Genomic DNA, 12,745 nt, shown 5'->3' on the forward strand with positions numbered 1-12,745 from the left:
GCCAGTGGTCAGAAGAGGGCTTGGGGCAGTTGATCAGATGTGCCGATGTCACAGCTGTGTCCTGGATGATGGAGGCCAGAACCCAAGGAAAGGAGGGAGACCCTCCACCCCCAGTGGGCATTCGAAGCACCTATACTCAGAGACTTGGGAAAGCACACTTTACCTTGCACTAAAGGTTGGGCTGGGGCCAGAGACCCAATGCTAAGCTACATGCTTGGGGCAGACTCACCAACAGCCAAGTACCTTCATATAAGTGCCTATCCACCTTCTGCTGAAACGACGTTTATCTCAAAGCTCAAGAGCTGTCACTGCTGCTCTCTCCCTGGAAAACACCTGTGCATCACTAAATCCAGACCAATGCCACACCCTCACCCTACTTCCCTTCTGGATGTGTTCAGGTTTATTTGCATTTAGGGAGAATTCCTAGTCAAAGATCAGGAAATTACCTTTTACTTTACAGGCCTTGTATTATTCATAGCTTCTTTTAAGAAACTTTTTTTGTTATGGAAAACTTTCAACACACGAAAATAGAATATAAACTACCATTTACCCTATACTTTGCTGTGTGCGCCAGGTACTGGGTTGAGCACTTTACATGCATTAACTCCTTTAACCCTCACCATGTCCTATGAAGGGGGTACCATTATGACCCAATTTACAGCTACTCTGCAAGACTGGGAGGGAGGGAGGGTCAGAGGGGGCAATGCACGGGAAAACTCTGGACTCTAAGCCCCAGAGCTGTATGTTCTCTATGCCCATGACCCATTGCAGATTGGGTGTCTGGAGCCCAGGACCCCATTTAAAGTGAGATTTCAGCCCTTACCAGTGTGGCTCAGTTGGTTGGGTATCATCCCACAAAGCAAAGGGTCACTGGTTCCTGGCCAGGTCCCCTGAACATGACTTGGTTGCGGGTTCAGTCCCAGTTGGGGCACACTCAGGAAGCTATCAACTGATGCTTTTCTCTCACATTGATGTTTCTGTACCTCTTTTTCTCCCTCCCTTCCTCTCTCTCTGAAAATAAATAAAATCTTAGTTTAAAAAAGTGAGATTTCACACTGACACATCTCTGTCCAGTGTGCCAAGATTGGTTGCCTGCTATAACAGTGTAATAACATGCAATAAATAATGAATATAGTCTTAGGGATGTTGTACAACATGACTGTAATCGTCGAGTGTGTCCAGGCTCAGTGGCCTGAGGCTGTGTGAGGCAGGCAGGGGCACAAGCCTGACAAGCCAGTTCTCTAGAAGCCAGTTTGGTTCAGCAGACATTGTTTATTAAAGGATTTCCCTGTACTGGGTCTAAGAACTGAAATGAGGAAGACATGCACTTGCATACCCTGCCTTGCTTGGGGATGGCTCACCAAGTGTGGAGACAAATAAGCTCTCATGTCATCTGCTCATGTATTTATACAATATTTATTTTGTACCTACTGCGTGCAGAGTACTAGGGAAGGCTTTGGAGACACAGAATAATGCAGCAAAGACCCACCCTAAGAGTCCCCTTCCACTACCCATTGTTTCCAATACAATAATGAGCGGTCTAAAGGAGTGTTCTGAAGCATGCATGGGGTCTAAAGGAGTGTTCTGAAGCATGCATGGGTAGGGATGGAGGGGGAGACAAGCATTGTTTCTGATCAGCTATATACCATTGATCATTGTAATACTGAAATCCTGGAAAACAGTAATACTTAGGGCTGATAGGGAATAAGAAAAATATTAAGTATAAATTTACAAAGACACCTACCAGAAAGGCTAAAATGAAAGTGTCTGACAGGCCCTGGCTGGGTAGTTGGTTGGAGCGTCCTCCTGATGCTCAAGGTTGCCAATTTGATCCTTGGTCAGGGCACACATGGGAATTGACCAGTGAATGCGTGGGTGGGTGGAACAACAAATCAATGTTTCTCTCTCTCTTTCTCAAATAAGTAAATAAAAATATAAAATTTAAAAAGTCTCCTGGCTGGTGTAGCTCAGTGGATTGAGCTCGGGCTGTGAACCAAAGTGTAGCACGTTCGATTCCCAGTCAGGGCACATGCCTGGGTTGTAGACCACAGCCCCCAGCAACTGCACATTGATGTTTCTCTCTCTATCTCTTTCTCCCTCCCTTCCCTCTCTAAAAATAAATTAATTAATTAAAAAAAAAGTCTCTGACAAGATCAACTGTTGGTGAAAATATACAGCAACTGGACTGCTCATGAACTTTTGCGGACATGTAAGTTGGTATGTAGCCTTTTGCAAAACTGGCAGTACCTACTAAAGCTAAACACATGCATAACCTATGACCCAGCAGTTCCACCCTTGGGTATGTACATGCAACAGCAACAAGAGTTTATGTCTACCAAGATATGTGCAAGAATGTTTCTAACAGCACTGTTTGTGATGCCTTCAAACTGGCATCAACTCATATCTATTCCCAGTAGCACGGATGTGTACGTTGCAGTAAAGTTGTACAGTGGAATGCTGGTGCTGGTTGGTGTACAGCCATGAGCATGAATGAACACTGCCGCACATAACCATATGGACACATCTCACAGACAGGATGTTGAGCAAAAGACGTCAGTAAACACAAAAATATGCTCACTGTCTGATTCCATTCATATAAGAAGTACAGAAATAAGCAAAACTGGTCCATGGCATTGGAAGTCAGAATGGCTACATTTGGGAGCGATAGTGTCACCAACCTTGCAGGTCAGGGACCCCAAATTGTGGTTGTTCTGTCCAGTGTTGCTCATGTAAATGGACAAGACAGTATTCGGTAAAGCAAGTCAGAAACTATTCCTTGGCCAAGAAATGGAGAAGGAGAATTGAATGCTCTAATGATTCCTCCTTCCCGATTCTGGGGTGTTAGGAAAGCATTAAAGGGTCTTGGGGGAAGTAGGCAGGTTCAAGAATGGGGATTTTTGAGGAAGGATGGAAGATCCTGAGATTCCAAGGGAGCATGGCTAGTCCTCAAACATGCTTGGATCATGCCTAGCCATCGCGTGTATCATTTTAATGTTAAATCTGCACCCCCGAGTGGTATTTTCAGTATGCTAATTTAAAAAGTTCATCAAAGGTCACTTGGAAGGGGGTTTCAGCTGCTATTTTGGATTTTTCTGGCATGAACTGGTTTCTTGGTTGTGGTCCCTGTGTTCTTTATCTGATTTCCTGCTGGCAGGCTTAGCTATACCTGGAATTTCCACCTTTCCTTGACAAGTTCAGCCTGCTTTTGTCAGAGGATGTGTTGGAGGGAATACAAGAAAGTACAAGTTTAAAGATTAACCAATGATGTGGTGGCACAACCCAGTGACAATAGAACTGGAAGGGACATGGGTGGTGGTGGCTCTACCTCCTGATTTGGGTTTTGGTTTCATGCACATGTTCAGTTTGTCTCCAGATTCCCTGTTGGAGATATGGAAGTAAACCAAGATCATCTAAATGAAAACAAATGGGTTATTCATTCAGAACTTGCAGGAAACAGCTACCATCAAGTACATTTGGCAGGGAGGCACTCAAAGAATCTGAAACAGTATTTAGTAATCGTGTCATTGAAAATAATATTGGAATTTTTATTCTGAAACTATTACTTATATATTTAATGATAAAGCAAAAAAGTAGTGAGAACTACTTTTGATGTTGTTAAGAACTTAGATTTTCAGGTAAAAAAAGAAATACTACACCAAAAAAATTGAGTAGAAACTCTGTAACCTTACAATCAGATGACTGATGTGGCTCAGTGAACTGAGCACCAGCCTGTAAACCAAAGGGTTGTTGGTTGGATTCCCAGTCAGGGCACATGCCTGGGTTGCAAGCCAAGTTGTGGCCCCAGTAGGGGGCGTGCGAGAGGCAACCACACATTGACATATCTCTCCTCTTCCCTTCCCCTTTCTCTAAAAATAAATACAATAAAAAAAGAGAACAGAAAAGAAATGCATGATCTAGTTTTCTCTTTGAAAATGTATTTTGTAGTTCTACCCACCAAAATAACAATGAACAACACAGTAGCATTGAGCACTTCTAGTGGTCTTGAAATACCATTGCTTGTTGAAAAGGAGCAATTACTCTTTGGAGAAATTGCTGATTCAAGATTTGGGCAGGAAATTTACAGAGTTGAGGTTGGAAACTTGTCAAACCAAAGAAAAAAAAATGAGGCTACTTAAGACTACTAGAGTCACGTTTAAATGACCAAGGAATCAACCTGGAGAGCTTCCATTGGCCAATGTGGGACAATTTGAACATCAAAGTGGATTGAAATTCATTAAAAATGTTTCTACAACACATAAGTTCATAATAATACTAAAAAGAAAATAATTCATTAGATCCTTCTAGAGGATGCTAGGAAACCGCTTGATTCTGAAATTGGACAGTGAAAAAAATCAATTCTGCCTTTCTATACTTCAGAATAAAGAGCTGAGGGAAGGTCCTTTGTTATTAGAGAATTACACTTATTAGATACAGAAGAAACAATAAAATTAGAACATCACAATTTTTGACTATGTAATCATTAGTCAGTATCATGAATAGTTGCTAATACCAGTAGGTGAAAAGCTGATGGAGAACTTTATTAAGGATGAATCAGATTCATGATCCCTGGACCAACTGACCAATCTTAACATCTCAAAACAGATAATAATGCAAATATGTCGCTAATGTTATGAAATAGGATTTTCCTGTTTTCCTGGTGAGATGAATAGTAATAATATATAGCATACCTATGAAAAATTCTTTTAAAGAAAACAAACCTAAATCTAATCAAGCATCTACATCTAACTATCAGTATACAGAAATATAAAGGACAGAACATGTTAAACTAAAATAACAAAGTCATCAAAATCCTGAATGTGGAAAATTCTTCCGGGCAAACAATGTGGTTTATCCAATAAATAGATTGCAAGGGAAAATAAGTAGAGGGGAAATCTATAAGTTAAAGAAGATTTAAGGGATGAAGCAATCAAAATAATATGTTGACTTTGTTTGGATACTAGCTTGAACAAAACAATTGTAAAAAAGGTTGACAATCAGGGTAATTTAAACACTGACTAGTATTTAATGATATTAGGAAATTACTATTAATTTTTAGGTGTTAAAATGATTCTGTGGGAGTGTTACAAAAAGAATCCTCATCTTTTATAGGTACATATTAAAGTATTTATATTTCTTCCTTTTTTCCACTAATTTATTTTTTATTGTGTTTTTCCCATTACCAGTGATCTCCCTGTATTAAAGTATTTCTGACGAAGAGTGGTATGTCTGGGATTTACTTCAAAATAACCCAGTGAGGCACGGAAGGGCTGAGGATAGAGATGGAACAAGGAAGACTATGAAGTAGGGTTATCAGAATGTGAGGGTTCATTGATATTTGACATTTGTACATTTTTGAAACTTCTCATAACAAAAGGTTAAGAAGCCCACATTTTTCTTTTGTGTCCTGGTAGCAGGAGATTTCTCTAGGTGCCTTGCTGAAACCATGGCATAACAGAGCCACAGCATCCACATCATTTCTCTGAGCTGCCTGCTAGTAACTGAGGAATAACAATAGCTGCTATTTATTAAGCACTTCACTATTTATAGAAACAATGCTAATTGTTTTCTACATATTATTTAATTTTTCCCCAATGCCCATTACAATTTTTTTCTGTTAAAACAATATATGTCTATACTTTTGCTTTTTTTTAAGTTAAAATACTGTGGGAATCACTCTATAGCATCTAAAGACATTACAGATTCCTTTTTTATGGCTGCATAGTGTTCCACTGTGTGAACCTGTCATAATTTATTCAGTTGAAGTTCAGCTAGGTTAAGTATCTTGGCCAGTATCAGTTAGGTGGTGCAGTCAGGATTAGAACCAAGATTCAGCTGATTCCAAAGCCTGTGTTCTACACTAGTGCTTCCAAAATTTAACACATGAGTCACCTAAGGCTCTTTCTAAAAATGCAGAAAAGGTGGATGTGGGGTAGGGTCTGAAATTCTGCATTTCTTACAAACTACTAATTATGCTAAAGGCAGACAAACCTGGAACACTGGATCTCAACCTTAACTGCACATTGGAATAACTTTTAAAAGCTATTGATGCTTGGTCCCCCCCACCTCAGAGATGCCAACTTCATTTGTCTGGGATGCATGCAGCCTGGCTAGCATTTTTCCTCCCAAGCTCCCCAGGTGATTACCAGGTGCAACTTGGGATGAAAACTGTCCCAGAAGCCTGCTTGTTTTGAGGAATTCTTCCACAATCACAAACCTACTCTTTATCCAGCTGGCTCCTGGGCAGGAGTTGATTGGCATCAAGTGACAGCTAGTTAGAGCAGCCTGGTGTCATATTATATCCTGCTCCAATTACTTGAGTTTGTTCTACTTTTACATATGATGGCCCACTGTGTGACAGCCACGTATCTATTGGGCTGGGGGAACTGTAAACAAAAGATGGTAAAATTGCAGCTCCTTCTCTCAAGGACAAGGTGTTTACAACCCAGATGCTTTTCTTTCGAAGGTAAGCCCCAGAAACAGTAAGAAAAATAGTGTTTTGGGATTTATGGGCCCAAAGCACCATAACCCTTTCTATTTTCCTGAGACAGGAATAGGAATCAAATAGTAATAAAAATACCATCTTTTTAAACATCTGAATATGGTTTTAGGCCCATGGCTGAGTACTCAAGCCTTGGACTTGACACTCCTCTTCAGCTGTTCACAGCGATTCTGGATACTTCAGACCTCCCCTGATCTTCACACGGGGGGCCTCTTACCAGGTGGCAGCTAGCAGACCAGACAGCACAGACCCCACAAGCCCCTGACACCACAGGGAAGGGAGTTAGGGCCCAGTGAAACATGCCCAGTTCCTTCTTCCAAATTTACCAATCAGATAATACATTCCTTCTCCTATGGGTAGTAAAGTTTCCTAACTTTGGACTGCATCGACAGCTGCCTCCTTTGGCCATGTTTAGGGTCCGCCCCACTGCCTAATGGTATGTGGTACCTGTGACCGGAACTCACTGGCTCTTCGGTTAAGTCAGGTTGATCTGCTAGCTTCCTAGAAGCCCAGCACCTCTGACTTTTGCAGTATCTGGGAGAGTTAGCTCATGATGCATACCTTTTTAAAAAATTATATTTTATTGATTATGCTATTACAGTTCTCCCAAATTTTTCCTCTTTGTCCCCCTCCATTCAGCAATCCCCATTCCCTCAGGCAATCCCTACACCATTGTTTATGTCCATCGGTCATGTGTAGGTTCTTTGGCCACTCAATTTTCTATACTGTACTTTACATCCCTATGGATATTCTATAACTACTGATATGTACTTCTTAATTCCCTCACCTCTTCACATATTTCCCCACACCTGCCTCCCATCGGGCAATCATCAAAATGCTCTCTGTATCCATTATTCTGTCTGTCCTTCTTATTTGCTTAGTTTGTTTTTTAGATTCAATTTTTGATAGGTATGTATTTATTGCCATTTTATTGTTCATAGTTTAGATATTTTTCTTAAATAAGTCCCTTTAACATTTCACATAATGATGGTTTGGTGATGATGAACTCCTTTAGTTTTTTCTTGTCTGGGAAGCTCTTTATCTGCCCTTTGATTCTAAATGATGTAATTGCTGAGTAGAGCAATCTGGGCTGTAGGTTCCTGCTTTTCATGACTTTGAATATTTCTTGCCAGTCCCTTCTAGCCTGGTAGGTTTCTTTTGAGAAATCAGCTGACAGTCTTATGGGAATTCTTCTGTAGGTAACTGCTTTTCTCTTGCTGCTTTTAAGATTCTCCCTTTATCTTTAACCTTTGGCATTTAAATTATGATGTATCTTGGAGTGGGCCTCTTTGCATCCATCTTGTTTGGGACTCTGCTTCCTGGACTTGCATGTCTATTTCCTTCACCAAATTAGGGGATTTTTCTTTCATTATTTTTTCAAATAGATTTCCAATTTCTTGCTTTTTCTTTTTTCCTTTTGGCACCCCTATGATGCAAATGTTGGACCTCTTGAAGTGGTCCCAGAGGCTGCTTACTCTATCCTTGTTTTTTTCAAGTTGTTCTGATCAACTGTTTTTTTGCTTCCTTATGTTCCAAATCATTGATTTGATTCTCTGCTTCTCCCACTCTATTGTTGTTTCCTTGTAAGTTGTTCTTTATTTCAATTAGTGTGCCCTTTGTTTCTGATTGGATCTTATATGCTGTTGAGGTCCTAAGTTCCTTGAGAATCCTTATAACCAGTGTTTTGAATTCTGCATCTGGTAGGTTGCTTATCTCCATTTTGTTTAGTGCTTTTTCTGCAGTTCTGATCTGTTCTTTCATTTGGGCCATGTTTCTTTTTCTGTTTGTGTTGGCAGCCTCCCTGTGTTTGTTTTTATGTATTAGTAGAGCTGCTATGACTCTGTGTCTTGGTAGTGTGGCCTAATGTAGTAGGCATCCTGTAGGGTCCAGTGGCACAGCCTCCCCTTTCACTCAAGCCGGGTACTCAAGGTGTGCCCTTCATGTGGGCTAAGTACACCCTCCTCTTGTAGTTGAGCCTGCTGTTGTCAGGTCAATGGAAGGGATTTATCCAGGTCTGTCAACTACAAGGACTGGCTATGACCACTGACCATCAACTACCTCCCCTCCATGTGAGGAGGTGAGCCATGTTTACCTATGCTGCTATCTTAACTGGAAGTCACTATATCACTATGGATACCTTAACTTTCTGCACTGATAGGTGTTTTGAAGAGATTTATTTTTTAAATATTTTATTTCTTTTTAGAGAAAGGGGAAGGGAGGGAGAGAGAGAAGGAGAAAAACATCGGTGTGTGGGAGATAGATCTGTTGCCTCTGCAACTCAGGCATTTGCCCTGACTGGGAATTGAACCAGTGACCTTTCGGTTCATAGGCCAGCACTCGACCCACTGAGCCATACCAGCCAGGGCTGAAGAATTTTTTTTTAATTTTAAATTTTTAATTAAAAATATTCTATTTTTTTGGAGTTTATAGTTAAGGCCTCATTCATTTGAGCCTTTTAATTTCAAATTCATGATATTTCAAGCAAGGTCAATTTGATTTTTCTTCTATTCAAACACTCAATCAAAAACATTCATTAAGGCTCCAGCTGGTGTGGCTCAGTTGGCTGGGCATTGCCCCACAAAGCAAAAGTTCACTGGTTTGATTCCTGATCCAGGCACATGCCTAGGCTGTGGGTTTAATGCCTGGTCGGGGCACATATGGGAGGCAACCAATTGATGTTTAATTACAGTCTAATGGAGAGATGGGCAAGTGAAAGGGAAGAATCAAGTTACCCAGGGTCACAGAAATGGCAGTACCATTAAAAGAACTAAGGAAAGATGAACTATTCAAAGGAAAAGAGGACAACCTTGTTTTCAGAAAACAGATGTGGGGGTAGAGGGAGGCTATATAAAGGGACTAAATGGTAATGGAAAAAATATGATAAAAGGTTAAAAAAGAAAATAAAGTGCATTATTTAGAAATAGAAAACAAACCAGATGCTTTTACAAATTTTTTTTTTTTTTTTTTTGGAAAAAATGCTATCAAGCTTTCAAAATGGAAAGAATACCTTCATGGCCATTAATATAACAGAGGTGCAAGTGATTTTTATACCCAGAGATGATTTTCTCAAAGTGTGTCTGAGGACTACATTCTGTGAAAAAAGGGCCCACGCTCAATTACATTTGAAAGATAGATGCATACCTGTCTCCTCTTGGAGATTTGTCTTTCCCTTCAGCACATTAAAAACTTTAAGAAATTGCACTACACTTTACCTCATCTTTTCCAAGCTTATTTGAGTACAGGTTGCTTTTCTAACAATTATTAAAGTGCAAGCTCACTTTAAACAAAGTGGTTATCTAATAATAGTATGCAAATCAGGGACATTTAGTCAAAGATAAGATAGGTCTTGAGCCTGAAAACTAAGAGAAAATATCAGTCCTTTCAATACTTGGAAGGAATGGGATTTTTTTCACATTTAGGAAACTCTTGGGTTGTTCCAAACTCATTGTTATTTCATCTTGAATTTTCTTTCTTTATTCTCCTGAGACAAGTTGAGCTTTTTTGTGTGTGAAAGCAGGCAACAGTACTTTTATATTGCCTGTGAGCTCTGGTGATGCTATCAGAAAGCCACATGCTAGCTATGCTGCGTGTGTGTACAGTGCAGAATAGCCCATCTCCACCCCTCTTCAGAAGTGGACTCTGAACCAGGGGTCAGGTGTTACAACAATGTCTCTAGGCTTAAGAACTTCAGGTTCTTCATATTGTTGTCCTTTGGTAGAGATAACAGGCAAGGTTTTCCCAAATTCCCATCATGACATTCTGGAAGAAAAGGCCTTGTGCTTGAAAGTGGCCTGAGCTATATACCCTTCAATTTCCTGGCTCCAGTGGAACCCAATGAAAGAACTTGGTCTATAAACCTCTGTGGCCTGGTACTCTTGAGAAAATACTTTAACTTTACTCCCTAGTGATGTACTTTAGCTGTAGAAAATGGGACACTCAGAGAGGGTCAGTCCCCTGGCTGTTAGAAAGTAGTGAGATGATGTAAATCTCCTCACATTCTCTGGGGGCCAGAGTGCAGACTGTGGGCTCCGTGATGGCCTCCAGTGATTCTCTCCCTCCTGGCATTCAAGTCCTTGGGTAATACCAACCCACGCTGAATAGGGCTCATCTGTGTAATAATAAGATATTGCAGTCCTGGCTGGTGTGGCCTAGTGGATTGAGTGCTGGACTGTGAAACAAAAGGTCACCAGTTTGATTCCCAGTCAGGGCACATGCCTAGGTTGTGGGCCAGGTCCCCAGTAGAGGGCACATGAGAGGCAACCACACATTGATGTTTCTCTTCCTCTCTCTAAAAATAAATAAATAAAATCTTCAAAAAAAAAGATATTGCAGAAACGATAAAGTGTGCCTTCCTTGTCCACATCTTAAGAAATATTGTGACTTTGCCTGGCTAGTGTGGCTCAATGGACTGAGCACTGGCCTGTGGGCTGAAATGTTGCCAGTTTGATGCCCCCGGGGTTGTGGGCCAGGTCCCCAGTTAGGGGTGTGCAGGACGCGACCAACTGATTCAACTGATGTATCTCTCGCTCACTGACGTTTCTCTCCCTCCCTTCCCCTCTAAAAATAGAGAAAATCTTAAGAAAAAAAGAAATTTTATATATATATATATATATATATATATATATATATATATATAGTGACTTGTCTAGTTTTCTCTTGCATCACTAGCTCTGAAAGAAGCTAGTGTCAAGAGGACACTCAAGCAACCCTTTGGCGAGGCCCATGTTGTGAGAGCTGAGGACTCCTGCTGACAGCCATTTTGTGAGTGGATCCTCCAGTGCATGATAACTTCCAAATGACTGCAATATTACTGTTTTAAGCCACTAAGTTTTAGAGATTTTACCTTGCCATAAGCAGCCAATATGGTAGATGTATGTTTTGTATGATGTTTTGTCACCAAAATGGCTCTAGATTTGCAAGTCATTACTTTACAATTTGGTTGGTTCCTCTGAAGCGCAATGCTTGTCATGACTTCGGTCCTTATTCTGGTGTGTACACCAGAAAATCAGCCTCTCCCCAAGGGTAAATAACTGAAAGTGATAAGAACGTAAATTATTATTATGTATCTTAGACAGAGGGGAAGAGAGGGAGAAATAGAGAGAAATTTTGATCATTTGCTTCTTATATGCGCCCCAGCTGGGCACCTGAACCTGCAACCCAGGCATGATGTCCTGACTGAGAATTGAACCGGCAACCTTCCACTTTGTGGGAACAAGCCAACCAACTGAGCCACACCCGAAATAAATTATAATAACTACAGAGAAAGAAAATCTCTTAATTGCTTACTTCCACTTTTTGAAAAAAAAAAAAATCTTACTCATGGGTTTAATTTGCTCCAAGGCAAATCTTAACTCTTTTTAAAAATTTTTTAATTTTTAAAAGATTTTATTTTTAGAGAGGGGAAAGGAGGGAGAGGGAAACATTGGTGTGAGAGAGATACCTCAACTGGTTGCCTCTTCCATGCACCCTGCACAGGACTTAACCTGCAACCCAGGCATGTACCCTAACTGGGAATCAAACCTGCTAACTTTTGGTTACAGGACAATGTCCAAAAAAACAAGACACTCCAGTCAGGGCTCAATGGCTTCTTCTGACTATCATAGGCAGAGTAGTTAACTTCTCAGAGGTGCCGGTTCTGAGGTTCTGCCTTTTTAAAAAATTTTATTTTAAAGATTTTATTTATTTATTTATTTATTTTCAGACAAAGGGGAATGGAGGGAGAGAGTGGGGAGAAACATTGATTGGTTGCCTTTTGCACACCCCCAACTGCAGACCTGGCTTGCAACCCAGGCATGTGTCCTGACTGGGAATTGAACCAGTGACCCTTTGGTTGCAGGCTGGTGCTCAATCCATTGAGCCATTCCAGCCAGGGCATATTCTGTCATTTTTAAAAACTATGTGCTGCTAGGTAAGTTGCCTTATTATCCAAATGTTGCTGGGAGATGTAAAGCCACTATGTAAGTTATAAAACATGCTACACATATTTCAGGTGTTGTTTTCATGTTGAGATTCATCTTGACAGCCTCAGATGATACTGATTCTTTGATTCCTCAGGATGATCTATGAAAGCTCAAAGACTTGGATAGAAGCTTCCTCCTGTCAAGGAGGACCATATACATTTTTTTGTGGTGGTGGCAGGGGAGGGGAAGGAGGCAGAAAGATAGGCAGTGCTAGGTAGGCACTGAGATTTGGAAGAGAAGTTATAGTTGTTTGGTTCTTGTAGGATACATCTGGGGGTATCTTCCT

This window comes from Phyllostomus hastatus, unplaced genomic scaffold (assembly GCF_019186645.2).
Source record: "Phyllostomus hastatus isolate PE091 unplaced genomic scaffold, TTU_PhHast_1.1 phas_contig_17, whole genome shotgun sequence".
Lineage (NCBI taxonomy): Eukaryota > Metazoa > Chordata > Mammalia > Chiroptera > Phyllostomidae > Phyllostomus > Phyllostomus hastatus.